The sequence below is a fragment of the Carcharodon carcharias genome, chromosome 1, assembly GCF_017639515.1.
Source record: "Carcharodon carcharias isolate sCarCar2 chromosome 1, sCarCar2.pri, whole genome shotgun sequence".
Classification (NCBI taxonomy): Eukaryota; Metazoa; Chordata; class Chondrichthyes; order Lamniformes; family Lamnidae; genus Carcharodon; species Carcharodon carcharias.
This window is the reverse complement of record NC_054467.1, coordinates 55,178,994-55,193,452: the sequence shown is the minus strand read 5'-3', so window position 1 is coordinate 55,193,452 and position 14,459 is coordinate 55,178,994. Positions and strand designations below refer to the sequence as shown.

At 41.6% G+C, this 14,459-nt stretch overlaps 1 protein-coding gene across 2 annotated transcripts in view; it reads left to right on the top strand.

Moving 5' to 3' along the window:
* The window catches only part of fstl5 (follistatin-like 5), a 1,008,072-nt gene that overhangs the window by 421,033 nt on the left and 572,580 nt on the right, over positions 1-14,459 (top strand). The window contains exon 1 of one of the 2 annotated variants that reach the window (XM_041200334.1): positions 6,644-6,883. The exons of the other annotated variant lie outside the window; for it this stretch is intronic. The gene's annotated coding sequence lies outside the window, so the exon portion shown is untranslated. Of the gene's footprint in view, positions 1-6,643; positions 6,884-14,459 lie in introns of those variants that run through there. 2 annotated transcript variants of the gene reach the window in all.

Below are 14,459 nucleotides of genomic sequence, written 5' to 3'. Positions count from 1 at the left end.
TTTATGACAATATTTATGCTCTCGCTGGGACTTTTGCCTCATTCCACCAAAACCTTCCATGAAACAGTGCAATAATGACTGTCAGCTCTGCCCCCAGTTAAGTAAATGGCAATCTCAAATTTCCCAGATAAGCCAATTTTCTCATCACATCCACTTAGGCTGAAAAATAATGACATATCTAAATATGTTTAAATTCATGAGTTCAAAATAATTGATTAAGATAAACTGTAATCCCTGCTCTTTCTTGCTATTTTTAAATCTTAATTAACCTCATCAAAACATTTCTTAGTGTATATTGTGTAGGCCACTGAAATGCCTACATATGCTATTGATGAAAATAAGAGTGGAGAAGAAATTGGTTTAGGCTTATTTTTGGGCATGCACAGTAAACCAGAAGCTCTTTCGAAATTGGACCTTTAGCTTAACCTCAATTGTTCTGCTGAGATGTAGATATCTGATGGGTCACCTGAGGGAGCATGCTGCTCTCTTTTAGACCAATTTAGGCTAGCTGTGCCACTGGCAACAGACCTAAAGTAGGATCTGGGCAGCCTGGGAGGCAAATAGGAAGGGGGTTGGCAGCAAGCATGGGATAGCACTGATCTGCAGTTCTGGTACTTAGTGAATAGCTTTTATAGAGAGCTAGCGAAGGCACCATAGGCAAAAAAAAGTATAATTTCGGCCCCATTTTGCTTAACCTGAAACTTTTAAAGCAGTTTAATTTACAAATGCTGGGGGAAAAATTGGGCTCAGTTACACCCAGTTTTTTGGGTGTCTTAAGGTTCCAAAACGGTGGCCATAAGCACATGCAGAAAGTTCTAACACGAAATGCCCAGGTGCCGTATTTGAAAGGGATTAGCATGCGTGCAGTTAATATCTGCTGGAAGTATGAAGAGCAGGTAGAGCATGACTTCAATCAGCGTACAATGCTGATTTGATGTCATCACTGCTGTTCTGGAGCTCCACACTCTATCTTATGCTATCTTACAACTGAGAATGTAAATAGTAGAGTTGATGAGGGGGAGCCAGTGGATGTGGTTTATTTGGACTTTCAGAAGGCTTTCCACAAAGTCCCAAATAAGAGATTAGCGTGTAAAGTTAAAGTGCATGGAATTGGGGGTAGTGTATTGAGATGGATAGAAAACTGGTTGGCAGACAGGAAAAAAAGGGTAGGAATAAACAGGTCTTTTTCTGAATGGCAGGCAGTGACTAGTGGGGTACCACAAGGATCGATGCTGGGATCCCAATTATTAATGATTTAGATGAGGGAACTAAATGTAATATCTCCAAATTTGCAGATGACACAAAGCTGGGTGTGAGGGTGAGCTGTGAGGAAGATGCAGAGATGCTTCAGTGTGATTTTGACAAGCTGAGTGAGTGGGCAAATGCATGGCAGATGCAAAATAATGTGGATAAATGAGAGGTTATCCACTTTGGTAGCAAAAACAGGAAGGCAGGTTATTATCCGAATGGCTATAAATTGAGAGAGGGGAATGTGAAACGAGACCTGGGTGTCCTTGTACACCAGTCGCTGAAGGTAAGTATGCAGGTGCAGCAGGCGGTGAAGAAGGCAAATGGTATGTTGGCCTTCATAGCGAGAAGGTTCGAGTACAGAAGCAGGGATGCCTTGCTGCAATTATACAGGGCCTTGGTGAGACCACACTTGGAATATTGTGTGCAATTTTGGTCTCCTTATCTGAGGAAGGATGTTCTTGCTATAGAGGGAGTGCAGCAAAGGTTTACCAGACTGACTCCTGGGATGGCGTGACTGACATATGAAGAGAGATTGAGTCGGTTAGGATTATATTCGCTGGAGTTCAGAAGAATGAAGGGGATCTCATCGAAATCTATAAAATTCTAACAGGACTAGACAGGGCAGATGCAGGAAGGATGTTCCCAATGGTGAAGGAGTCCAGAACCAGGGGTCACAGTCTGAGGATATGGGGTAGACCATTTAGGACTGAGATGAGGAGAAATTTCTTCACCCAGAGAGTGGTGAGGCTGTAGAATTCGCTACCACAGAAAGTAGTTGAGGCCAAAACATTGTATGCTTTCAAGAAAAAGTTAGATATAGCTCTTGGGGTGAAAGGGATCAAAGGATATGGGGTGAAGGCGGGAGCAGGCTATTGAGTTAAATGATCAGCCATGATCATAATGAATGGCAAAGCAGGCTCGAATGGCCGAATGGCCTACTCCTGCTCCTATTTTCTATGTTACACAGTATGAGAGACCTCCACCAATGCCTCCATCAATAACTTACTGTTTGATTGCTTCTGCTGGCTGTTGCTGTAATTCTACACATTGGGGTGTTTTTCAATACTTGTTAAAAGTACAGGAAGTGTTTGGCTGGTGCTTTTTTGGTAACTTTAAAGCTTGTGCACATTTGTATTTGTTTTACTGCTTTACATAATTTCAGCAGATCGTCCGGTCCCGCCGAAAGTCAACGGATTTTTCTTTTCTTCCTACCAAAATATTCTGTCTCACAATTATCTGTGTTGAACTTCATTTGCCAAATATTTACCCATTCTTCAAGTTTATTAATGTTGTCCTGTAATTTGTTAAATCCTTCTCAGGATTGTGTCATCCACAAATTTGGAAATTGTTTTTGATTCCAAAGATCAAATCATTAATGTAAACTTTGAACAACAGTGGTTCCAGCACTGATCCTTGTGGAACACCATTTCCCACCTTCTGCCACTCCGAATAATTAAGCTTTACTCCATTTCTGTTTTCTCTCTTGAAGCCAGCTAGCAATTATTCTGCCACTTGTTCCCTGACTCCACATTCTCTGACCTTATTCATTAGAGAATTATGGGGTTCTTATCAAAGGTCTTTTGAAAATCCAGATAAATTACATCTACTGCAGTGCTATTGTCTACACTCTCTGTTATCTCCTCAAAAAATTCAATAAGATAGGTTAAACCAGATTTTTCCTTTTGAAATACATTCTTTTTTTGTTTCTAAATGTTCTTCTAATCTCCTTTATTAAGAGTTCCATTATTTATCCTGCCATCGATGTGAAGCTGACTGGTCTATTATTCCCTGGGCATGTTCTGTCGCAATTCTTAAATAGAGGAATTGCAATAGCTATCCACCAATTCTCTGTCACACCTTTTTCTAATTAAGGATTAAATATATGTGTAGTAATGCATCTGCTATCACTTCCTTCAATTCTTTTAAGTATGTGGATACAATCCATCCAGCAATTCTGGTATGATAGCCAAGTGGTTATGGTACTGGACTTGTAACCCCAAGATCAAGAGTTCAAATCTCACAATGGCAAACTATGAAACAATGTAACTTCATCTGAAACAGATGGAAACAGGTTTACTCAAAAGAGTATCAAGAGTTCAAATCTCACAATGGCAAACTATGAAACAATGTAACTTCATCTGAATAGGAACAGATGGAAACATGTTTGTACTCGAAAGAGTTACAATCCATCCAGACCAGGGATTTTATCCTTTTTGCGTTTATTTAGTTTATTCAATACATCCTTTTTTAAGTTTAAAGGCACTTACCTCATTGCTCATCTCATCACTCAATGTCATGTTGACTAGTTTTATCTCCCTGGTAAATACCAAAGCAAAATTAATTAGTTAATATTTCTGCCATCTATCATTACCTGTGGTGTAGGCCTGTCCATTTCTTAATGGTCCTATTCCCATCACAACCTTTCTTTTCTATTAATGTGCTTGTAAAATATTTTACCATTTGTTTTGTATTCCTTGATAATTTAATTCCATAGTTCCTCATTGCCTTCCTAATTGTTTTCCTTAACTTCTCTCTTAATCTCTTTGTAAGTCCTCTTATCATGCATTCCCCTGCTGTCTATGTATTTAATACATGCCTCTTTCCTAGCCCTCAGTCGTTCCCTTTATGTCTGTATTCATTCATGGAGTTGCATTAGTGTTTAGTTTGTCCTTTTTAGCAGAATATATTTTACATGCGCTCTGTTGAACAGTTTTAAATGTTTCCTCATTGTTGTTCACCAATATTGTTGCCTATTTTATTTTTCTAAGCTCTATTTTTAGCCCCTCAAAATTAGCTATTCTCTGATTTATTAACCTGATTTTGTCATACTTATGTTCTTCTCTGTCATCATCTTAAAGCGTATTATGCTATGGTCAATATTGCCTAGATGTTCCATGAATTTTCCTCTCTTGTCTACTCCTGTTTATTCCGCATTACTAGGTCCAATAGCGGATTGTCCCTTGTTGAGCTATTTACATATTGGCTTAGAAAGGAGTCCTTTAAACTTTCAGGAATTAAGTTAGGAAACACTTCCACATGCAAAGTTTTGTAGAAGTTTGAAACTCTTCCACAGTTTATGTTGATGCTGGGTCAATTGTTAACTTTAAATCTGTGATTGATAGATATCAAAGATATGGGGTTGAGGTTGGAGCATTAATGGCTGGTACAGCGCCTTAGCAATCTTAATAATCATTTAGGACACAGCTTGCTGGACTGCTGGAAGAGCCTGCAAGCCCCTTTGAGCACTGCATCCACAGACATGATGGCAGCTGCCTGAGTCTGCATGGTACCAAGCATTGCAGCAAGCATGGATCACATGACTTCAGTCTAAGCTTCTACAACAATACTGGGCCATTGGCTGATATCTGCATCTGCTGCAAGAGAAGCTGAGTCATCTGTTACCAGACTCTGCATGATGGGTGGGACAGCAAGTGCTATCATGGAGTTGGCTACCACTTCCATGCTGGAAATGAAGGGCTCCAAGCTCTGCATAAAGCACTGTGCCAAATCTTTCATAGTTATTCACAGTGATAAGAGGCTCTGTGGTTTGCCAATGCACCAAACATCTCTATGTGAATGGCCATCACATTCTCCTGTACACTGCCCATCTAAGTCCATATCTGAATCCTTTGAAGCACAACTCTTTTGCAATCTCATCCTTTGGCGAGCTGCTGCTTGAACTATCCTGAGTGGCCTAGCTGCAGCCCACTTATGCCTAGTGACTCAACACATGCCAATCTCAACACTGTACTATCCTCTAGTAGCTGAGCTGATTGTCAGATCAAGTGATGGTGCTTTTTCTTCAGAGGTCTCGTGTTGCTCTCGCTATTCATGATAAGATTGTACTGGCTGGCCAGGTGGCAAACCTTGGGTCTCTGAAAGCAGAAATGCAGAAGAGATGGGTTGGGATGAGAGAGGGGGTTTGGGTTAGAAAACAAGAAGTCCATGGTTCATCTCAGCTTGCACATCATGATGAGGGTGAGGTGGGATTTGTGAAGATGCAGGAACATACCCCCATCCTGAATGTTCTCAGTGGCACAAGATGCAATGGCTCAGTCACAGCTGTCCCCATGATGCTGACTACCCTCCTCTTCAAAGCAGTCTCTCATGGCTCTATTTGAAAAGGAGCAGGCACATTCTCCGCAGCATCCTGGTCAATATATTTCCCTCCCCCAAAATCTCCAAAACAGATTATTTAATCATCAACACACTGCTGTTTGCTGAACATAGCTGTGTACCCCCAATTAGATGCTATTTTTTTGTTACAGTAGTGACTCCACTGCAAAAATACTTTGTGGTCTGTTAGGTGCTTTGGGACACCCTGAGGTAAGAATCTGTATAAATGTAAGCCGTTCTTTCTTTTATTAGATGACAGTTTATGCTCCTCAAGTTTAATTGTCTTTCGCCTTCATGTACTTATTGACCAGTAGCAAATTTCCAGCATGTTTTGTTTACAATTTAAAATTCCAGTGGTCTTCCTCTTATCATTGGTTAGACTTCAATTGTCTGTATGATAAAAGCTTTGTAATCACTGAAGATAAGAATCTGTGCACTGTTGCTGCCTACCATTAGCATGAGGCTGAGACAGGTGTACTAGCTGTGGTAGGATCATTTGAGTAGAAAACGCATTGGATTAGTTTGTAATGTAACAAAGCAAACCCATCTGGCAATTGTTAATGCAGGCATTCATCATCAAATCTGCAGATCTAGGATCAGCTTCGAATATAGGCACAGAATGAAAAGAAATAAAATGAATAAAAAATCTAGAACCACAGCATAACTGTGCTATTTATAATGTCACTGCTTTTATGTGTATTTCCATTTCTGTGGCACTGTCTAACTTTGACTTTAACTCATCCAAACTGCTTTGAAAACCCTTATCCTTACTTTAATGACTTCCAAGCTTAACTTCACCGACACATTGACGCCATACTACCGACGTTCACTCATGCAAACCTGTACCATACACATCCAGTCCAACAATAAGGCCTGAAATTTGGCGCAGTCGGAAAGACCTTATCAAAATGGCGCTGGAGTCCCGAATCCGGAAGTCCCGCCTACAACCTCGTCGCACGCAATTTGGCAGGGGTGCGTGGGTGGGGGAAAACGGGGTCAAGATAGAGTTCGCACATGCACGTTTCACGAAGGCAGTGGCACATTTAAAAGTGCTGCTGCCTGCACTTGGAAATAATTTTCGTCGGAGGGAGTTCTAAGACACGACTTTTGGGCTTTACACGTTTGAGGGAAAGGTCCGGAGTGCTTTGGAGAGAGAAGGTAATCCCTACAGATAGGGTACCCTTCTGGAAACATTTAAAATGTTTAACCAAGTGTAACAGACTTGAAAGAAAATCAAACATCGCTGACACCCAATGGAGTTGGAGGGTGGCGCCTGTGGCCTTGGACGGACAGATATTTTTGCCCCTCGTGACTTGGGCACCTAGGTGGGTGGAAGGAGAGTGTGTCAGAGAAGTTGAAGGAAGAGTGCACTTCGTGAGAGTGGCACCTTCGTACATTCATGCCATAAAGGCACTTGGTCGGGAACAACATGCGACCAGAGGGAGGGGGACAAGGCCAGCAGCTAGAGGCAGCGCAGTGCTCGCCAGGCTGGAAGTCTACCTGCTTTACTCTTGAGGTAAACATCTACCGACTGTGCATCTTGTTCCGGTGGAAAACACAACCACTACTATGTTTACTGTCACTCCGCCAGCTTTTTGTCTATGCTGCCACTTTCCCTTTTATTCCATGGGCTTCAGCTTGGTTGGCAAAGCTATTATGTGTAATTTCATCCAACACCTTTTGGAAGTCTACATACAATGCATCAACCTCATTACCCTCATCAACCTTCTCTTTTATCTCATCAAAAAACTAAATAAAGTTAAACACAATTTCACTTTAACAAATCCATGCTGGCTTTCCTTAATGAATATGCGCTTGTCCAAATGACTTTTAATTTTGTCCCAGATCATCATTTCTAAAACCTTTCTAACCACTCAAGTTAAAACTGACTGGCCTGCGGTTGCAGAGTTTATCTTTGCACCTTTCTTGAACAAGGAGGTAACAATTGCAATTCACCAAACCTCTGCCATCACCCTTAGGAGGGTTGGAAGATTATGACCAGGACCACTGCAGTTTCTACCTTTACTTCCCTCAGATGCATCTCATCAGGTCCAGGTGACTTAGCAAATTAAGTACAACCAGCCTTTCTTATAGCTCCTCTTTATGAATTTTATGCCCATCTAGTGTCTCAAATAGCTACTCTTTCTGTAAGACTTTGGCAGCATTTTATTCCTTTGTAAAGACAAATGCAAACTATTAATTTAGTACCTCAAACATGCCCCTTGCCTCCATGGATAAATTCCTTTTTGGTTCCAAGTAGGCCCCACCAACCCTATTCCTATTTCTATACCTAGAGAAGACTTTGAATTCCCTTTTATATTAGCTACTAGTCTTTTCTCTTGCTCTCTGCCTATCTCATTTCCTTTTTCACTTCCCCTCTGAACTTTATTCAGCCTGGTTTTCAACCTGACATCTGTCATGCACTCTCTTTTTCTGCTTCTTACTGTACCCAAATCATCTCTTTAAAGACAGCCCATTGATCTGTTTTGACTGCCGTTCTTTGATTCCAATTTACCTGGGACCATTCTAATGCCTCTGAAATTGGTCCCCAACCAGTGAAGTATTTTTACTTCAGATTGCTCTTTGTCCTTTTCCATGGCTAACCTAAACCTTATGCTGCTATGATGACTGTTATCTAAATGTTCCCCAACTGATATTGGGTCCACTGGACCCACTCATCCCCCAGAACCAGATCCAGCAATGCCTCTTTGCTCATTTGGGCTGGAAAAATACTTTTCAAGAAAATTCTTCTAAATGCACTTTAGGAAAGTGCATTCTTCCCCCTCTCTGCCCTTTATACTATTACTATCACAGTCCATATTGGAATAATTGAATTCCTCCATTATCACTAGTTCTTTCACCTTTTTGTAGTTTCCCATCAAATTTGTTCCTCTACATCTTTCACACTAGTTGGTGGTTTATAGAATATACCCAGCAGTGTAATAGTACCTCCTATTGTTTCTTAGCCATAACCAAATAGATTCTGTCTTTGACCTATCCAGAATAGTGCCTCTCTTCAGCACTGTAATATTCTTCTGATTCTGCCATCCCTCTTTCTTTTTCTCCTTCCCTGGCTTTCCTGAAAGCAGGTGAAAGAGGCTGAATTCATGAGGTAAGCATTCTTGAGGACAAGGAGGACTGTAAATGTTTACATTAAGCCCAATAAGCTACCCGATAAAACCCCCTTGCCCCCAACTCTGATCTGCCTACTCCCTATCCTGACCATGAGCAGACTCCCTGGATCACCATCTGACTCTTCCGCTCATATCAGACCCTTGCCACCCTGCAAATGGCATGTGATCTGTTCTTCCAATTGAATCCCCCATGGACACCCATCCATGTGATTGGAATCCCCAATATCCAGCATCCTATCTGCGATTGTGAAGCCCGACAATCTGGACTCCCTGGTGATCACCCCAACCCACCCTCCCAGTTCTGATTCATGCCCTCCCCTCCTCTCCCACCATCATCTGCACTGACCCCCACAACCTCTTTCACTCCCCCAATATACCTACCTGGTTTCAGCCCTGTGAGCAAGTCTCCCCACAGAAAAAAAAGCCCTGCAGTTATATTGTACAGGTTATTCATGAAACCTGGCATTCTGTGTTTCCTAATCCCTCAACAACCTCACCACCATGGCATAGAACTCATCTCCAGGCTAAAAGCTAGGCCAGTATTTCATGGACATGCCAGGCAATAAATCGTTTAAAGCAGTCAGCGGTATAGACTGACACAATTTGAAAGGTATGAGGATGTTCAGTGAGATAAAACTGATGGGGAGAAATTCAGGAGGTGTTACACAGATTTACATTGATTTCCCAGGGGCAGACAGTTCCACGAGCCCACACAGTGTTCGGCATTGATATAATTGAAGAACATGGTGCAAGCCGCAAATGAATTTCTCCCACTTGGTCTTATCTCTCTGAACTCTGAACCCCTTCAAATTGTGCCTATCTCTCTTGCCTGATGTGGCTGATGCAGAGTGGTGTGATACATGTGACAACCCTGCAGTTAGCAAATTTGTTTTACCTTGGCCTCTTGGCCTGAACATTTAGATAAAGCAGGTGCACATGTTATGCATGTAGTTGCTCAAATGACTGTACCTGTGGTGTTCTGCAGCAGAATACAAACAATATTTTGAGTGTGATGTAACCGAAAAGCATTTCCATGTGTTTATCATTATAGAAATCAGGAGTGTTATTGCCTCCACAAATGTCAGATTAGTCCCAGCCATTGTATCAGAGCCTAACCTATGTAGTCTGTAATGGGTTCCTCAGAGCAGGTAATGGGTTCTGTCATATCACTGTGCTGGCACATGATATCTGATAAAGGCTGTCTTTTTCTGAAAAAATGCATTGCTTTGAGGTGTAATTTTGCAGATTTTTTTTATAACACGACCAGGCATAATATGAATTATCTTGCTGACTGAAGGTCAGAGTGAATACCTTTACTCATTTAGTTCCAGTCTATGTAACAGCATAACTGGTGAGCAATCTCTGTCACTTCTATTTCCTAATCATGTGTCTCAGAAAAGTTGCAAAACACTTAATCTGTCATGAATTATGTTGAAGTGCAATGACTGTTGTTATGTAGGTACTGCATAGTATGGAGCTGTTGGTAAGCATGATTGCCCTTTCTAGCCTGTTTTGATACTTCGGAAACAACATTATTACCTCTGTTTTGTGTTCCACTTCCATCAAAGGTACTGAATATATTCCGGTTAACAATAGTTTGTGTGAAGCTATTCATATAAGCATATCACCTTCTTACAGAGATATATTTACCATTGCACAGTGTCTTGCTATAGCAGTATGATATGATTAACAGTCATATTCATAAGTAACAGTGATTGTGATCTTTGATGCTTACCTTGGCATTTTTCTTTGGATTGGATATCTTATACCTCCTATACATCAAACTGCAGAAGGTATTGTGTTGACCTCCAGTGATATAATGAGTGTAATATGTAATGCATGTTGTTAATATGTTGAGTTGAAAGGGGTAAAAGTGGTTTATAGCAAGGTTTTTTTTCAGCTTTGTTAGGAATCAGAGGGCTATTAAGGACTGTTAGGCCATTGTAGGACAGATTCCAACGGAACCACAAGATATGGCAGAGGTTTTGAAGGGGTACTTTGCGTCACTGTTCACTATAAATACTGTCGCAGATTTACAAATGATGAATTGTTGGGTGGATGATTCAGTGGAAAATGTCAGCATCAATAAGCTCAGCAACTACAGGCCAGACAGTTCAACCTTGGTGATGAGGAAGCTTTTCAAAATGATCATTCAGGAAAAATATAATAGTCACTTCGACAATTGTGGGTTAATTAAGAGAAGCCACCATGGAAAATCATGGCTGCGATTTCTGGCCTCGTCATGGTGGGATCCGCTGCAGGAGATTCAGCAGCCCAGCCAAAAGTCCATTGAAAAATCCCACCCCATATTTAATTAATTTGCTTGAGTTTTTTTGAGATAATAGGGATGGTTTATGAGAGTAATGCAGTTGATGTGGGGTACATTGACTTCCAAAAAGCATTCAGTAAAGTGCCATGCCAAAGACCTGTGAGCAAAGTTAGAGTTCATAGAATAAAAGGGACAGTAGTGACATGGATACAAAATTGCCTGAGTGCAGTGTTACGGGCAGTGTTTGTATTTTCCTACTGTCTATGATCAAAGTATTTTTGTGTGAGGTTAGTTTGTGTTCTTACCGTTAGTGGTTTGTCCCAATTTAACTATTTCCAGCAGTAAGCTTTTATGAATTTAAAAATAAAGATTATTTGTTATCACACTCTTGCACTGGAGGTTTTAATGCAACGTCTCACACATACCATCACACACACACACACATACAATAGATACAGATGAGAAAAAAATAAAACAACACAATTACAAGTTGAAATGATTTCAGTTTCTTCTGTAGCAGGCCTGTAGCTCCTTAACTGAATTGATGCTGCAGCTGCAGTAGAGGTCAGGTAAAAAAGGGTTCTCAGTGAGCTCTCTTGTAATTGAATTGCCAGGAGGTTGGCTCTCTGGTGAAATTATACATGAAAAAGGGAGAAGGAATCCAACCTATTCCAATTATATTTGTTTTACTTTAGCTGCATTGTCTTGCAGCTGGTTCAATAACTTTTTAGATGTCTTTCATTTGGAATCTCTCATCGTGTTTCTCCGATCAGAATAGTTTCTGCTGTAACTTTTAAAAGCAGGTGAAAGCCTGTCTGCCTTACATGTGACCTATGCAAGGCCAAAGACCTTTCCCAAGTAAGGTTGGGCAGATATACATCCTGTGTTATGGCCTTTCACGCTTTGAGTGTTTTGAGATGAGGGACCATTGCAATACAATGAAAGGTTGATGATACTCATTTCATATTCATCTAACACTGAGTGTCGACATCTCTGTTATCCATGGTGAGTCAGGAAGACAAATCATAGTCATGTTTGTTTACAGTCCACACTTACAAACGGACTTGAGAGTTTCACAAGTGGCTGGGATTATTCATATTTCTGAGGTATTTGATTGAGTTTTGGGTTTTGCCTTGAGGCGATTTTGCCAAAGTCACATGATGTGCATCTTAAAAACCGTTGTGCCCATTTAGAAAAAATACAGCTTTCAAATTTGTAATATCTTCAAATGTCATATGGTCTTGAAACGTTAACTCTGTTTTTCCCTCCACAGATACTGCCAGACTTGCTGAGTCTTCCAGCTATTTTCTGTTTTTATTTCAGATTTCCAGCATCCACAGTATTTTGCTTTTATTATATTGTAACATCTTCATGCCTGTACTGGGCATAACAGAAAAGAAATAGAAGGTAATGGTGAATGGTTGTTTTACAGCCTGGAGGAAGGTTTAATAAGGGGGTGAAAAATTATCAGGGGTAGGCTGGCAATTACAGTCAGATTAGCCATGATCTTGTTGAATGGTGGAGCAGGCTTGAGGAGCCTACTCCTGCTCCATGTTTATAGTGGAGTCCCTCAGGGGTCAGTGTTAGGACCCCTGGTCGTTCTGATATATTAATGACCTGGACACAATTTCAAAATTTGCAGATGACACAAAAGTGGGAATTATTGTGAACTGTGAAGAAGACGGTGTTGAACTTCAAAAAGACATAGGCAGGCAGGTGGAATTGGCAGATAAGTGACAGATGAACTTTGATGCAGATAAGTGTAAGGTGATTCGTTTTGGTAGGAAGAATGTGGAGAGCCAATACAAAACAAAGGGGTGCAAGATCAAAGGACGTGGCTGTATATGGGCAAAAATTATTGAAGGCAGCTGGACAGATTGAGAGAGCAGTTAATAAAGTTTATGGCCCCCTGGGTGTTATCAGTAGGGCCCCAGAGTATAAAAGCAAGAAAACTTTGATAGATGTATATAAAACACTGGTTCAGCCTCAACGGGACACCACACATTGGGAAGGATATGAAGGCACTTGAGAAGGTGCAGGAAAGATTCACGAGAATGGTTCCAGTGATATACAACTTCAGTTACATAGATTGGAGAAGGAAAGGTTGAGAAGAGATTTGGCAGAAGTATTCAAATAATAAGAGGACTGGACAAAGTAAATAGGGAGAAAAAATAAATAAATAAAAACAAAAAACTGCGGATGCCGGAAATCCAAAACAAAAACCTGGAAAAACTCAGCAGGTCTGGCAGCATCAGCGGAGAAGAAAAGAGTTGACGTTTCAAGTCCTCATGACCCTTCGACAGAACTAGGTGAATCCAAGGAAGGGGTGAAATATAAGCTGGTTTATGGGGTGGGGGGAGAGAAGTGGAGGGGGTGGTGTGGTTGTAGGGACAAACAAGCAGTGATAGAAGCAGATCATCAAAAGATGTCACAGACAACAGAACAAAAGAACACATAGGTGTCGAAGTTGGTGATATATAAACGAATATGCTAATTAAGAATGGATGGTAGGGCACTCATGGTATAGCTCTAGTGGGGGTGGGGGGAGCATAAAAGATTTAAAAATATTTAAAAATAATGGAAATAGGTGGGAAAAAGAAAAATCTATATAATTTATTGGAAAAAAACAAAAGGAAGGGGGAAGAAACAGAAAGGGGGTGGGGACGGAGGAGGGAGGTCAAGACCTAAAGTTGTTGAATTCAATATTCAGTCCGGAAGGCTGTAAAGTGCCTAGTCGGAAGATGAGGTTGTTCCTCCAGTTTGCGTTGGGCTTCACTGGAACAATGCAGCAAGCCAAGGACAGACATGTGGGCAAGAGAGCAGTGTGGAGTGTTGAAATGGCAAGCGACATGGAGGTTTGGGTCATTCTTGCGGACAGACTGCAGGTGTTCTGCAAAGCGGTCACCCAGTTTACATTTGGTCTCTCCAATGTAGAGGAAACCGCATTGGGAGCAACGAATGCAGTAGACTAAGTTGGGGGAAATGCAAGTGAAATGTTGCTTCACTTGAAAGGAGTGTTTGGGCCCTTGGACAGTGAGGAGAGAGGAAATGAAGGGGCAGGTGTTACATCTTTTGCGTGGGCATGGGGTGGTGCCATAGGTGGGGTTGAGGAGTAGGGGGTGATGGAGGAGTGGACCAGGGTGTCCCGGAGGGAACGATCCCTACGGAATGCCAACAGTGGGGGTGAAGGGAAGATGTGTTTGGTAGTGGCATCATGCTGGAGTTGGCGGAAATGGCAGAGGATGATCCTTTGAATGCGGAGGCTGGTGGGGTGATAAGTGAGGACAAGGGGGACCCTATCATGTTTCTGGGAGGGAGGAGAAGGCTTGAGGGTGGATGCGCAGGAGATGGGCTGGACACGGTTGAGGGCCCTGTCAACGACCGTGGGTGGAAAACCTCGGTTAAGGAAGAAGGAGGACATGTCAGAGGAACTGTTTTTGAAGGTAGCATCATCGGAACAGATGCGACAGAGGCGAAGGAACTGAGAGAATGGGATGGAGTCCTTACAGGAAGCGGGGTGTGAGGAGCTGTAGTCAAGGTAGCTGTGGGAGTCGGTAGGCTTGTAATGGATATTGGTGGACAGTCTATCACCAGAGATTGAGACATCGAGGTCAAGGAAGGGAAGGGAAGTGTCAGAGATGGACCACGTGAAAATGATGGAGGGGTGGAGATTGGAAGCAAAATTAATA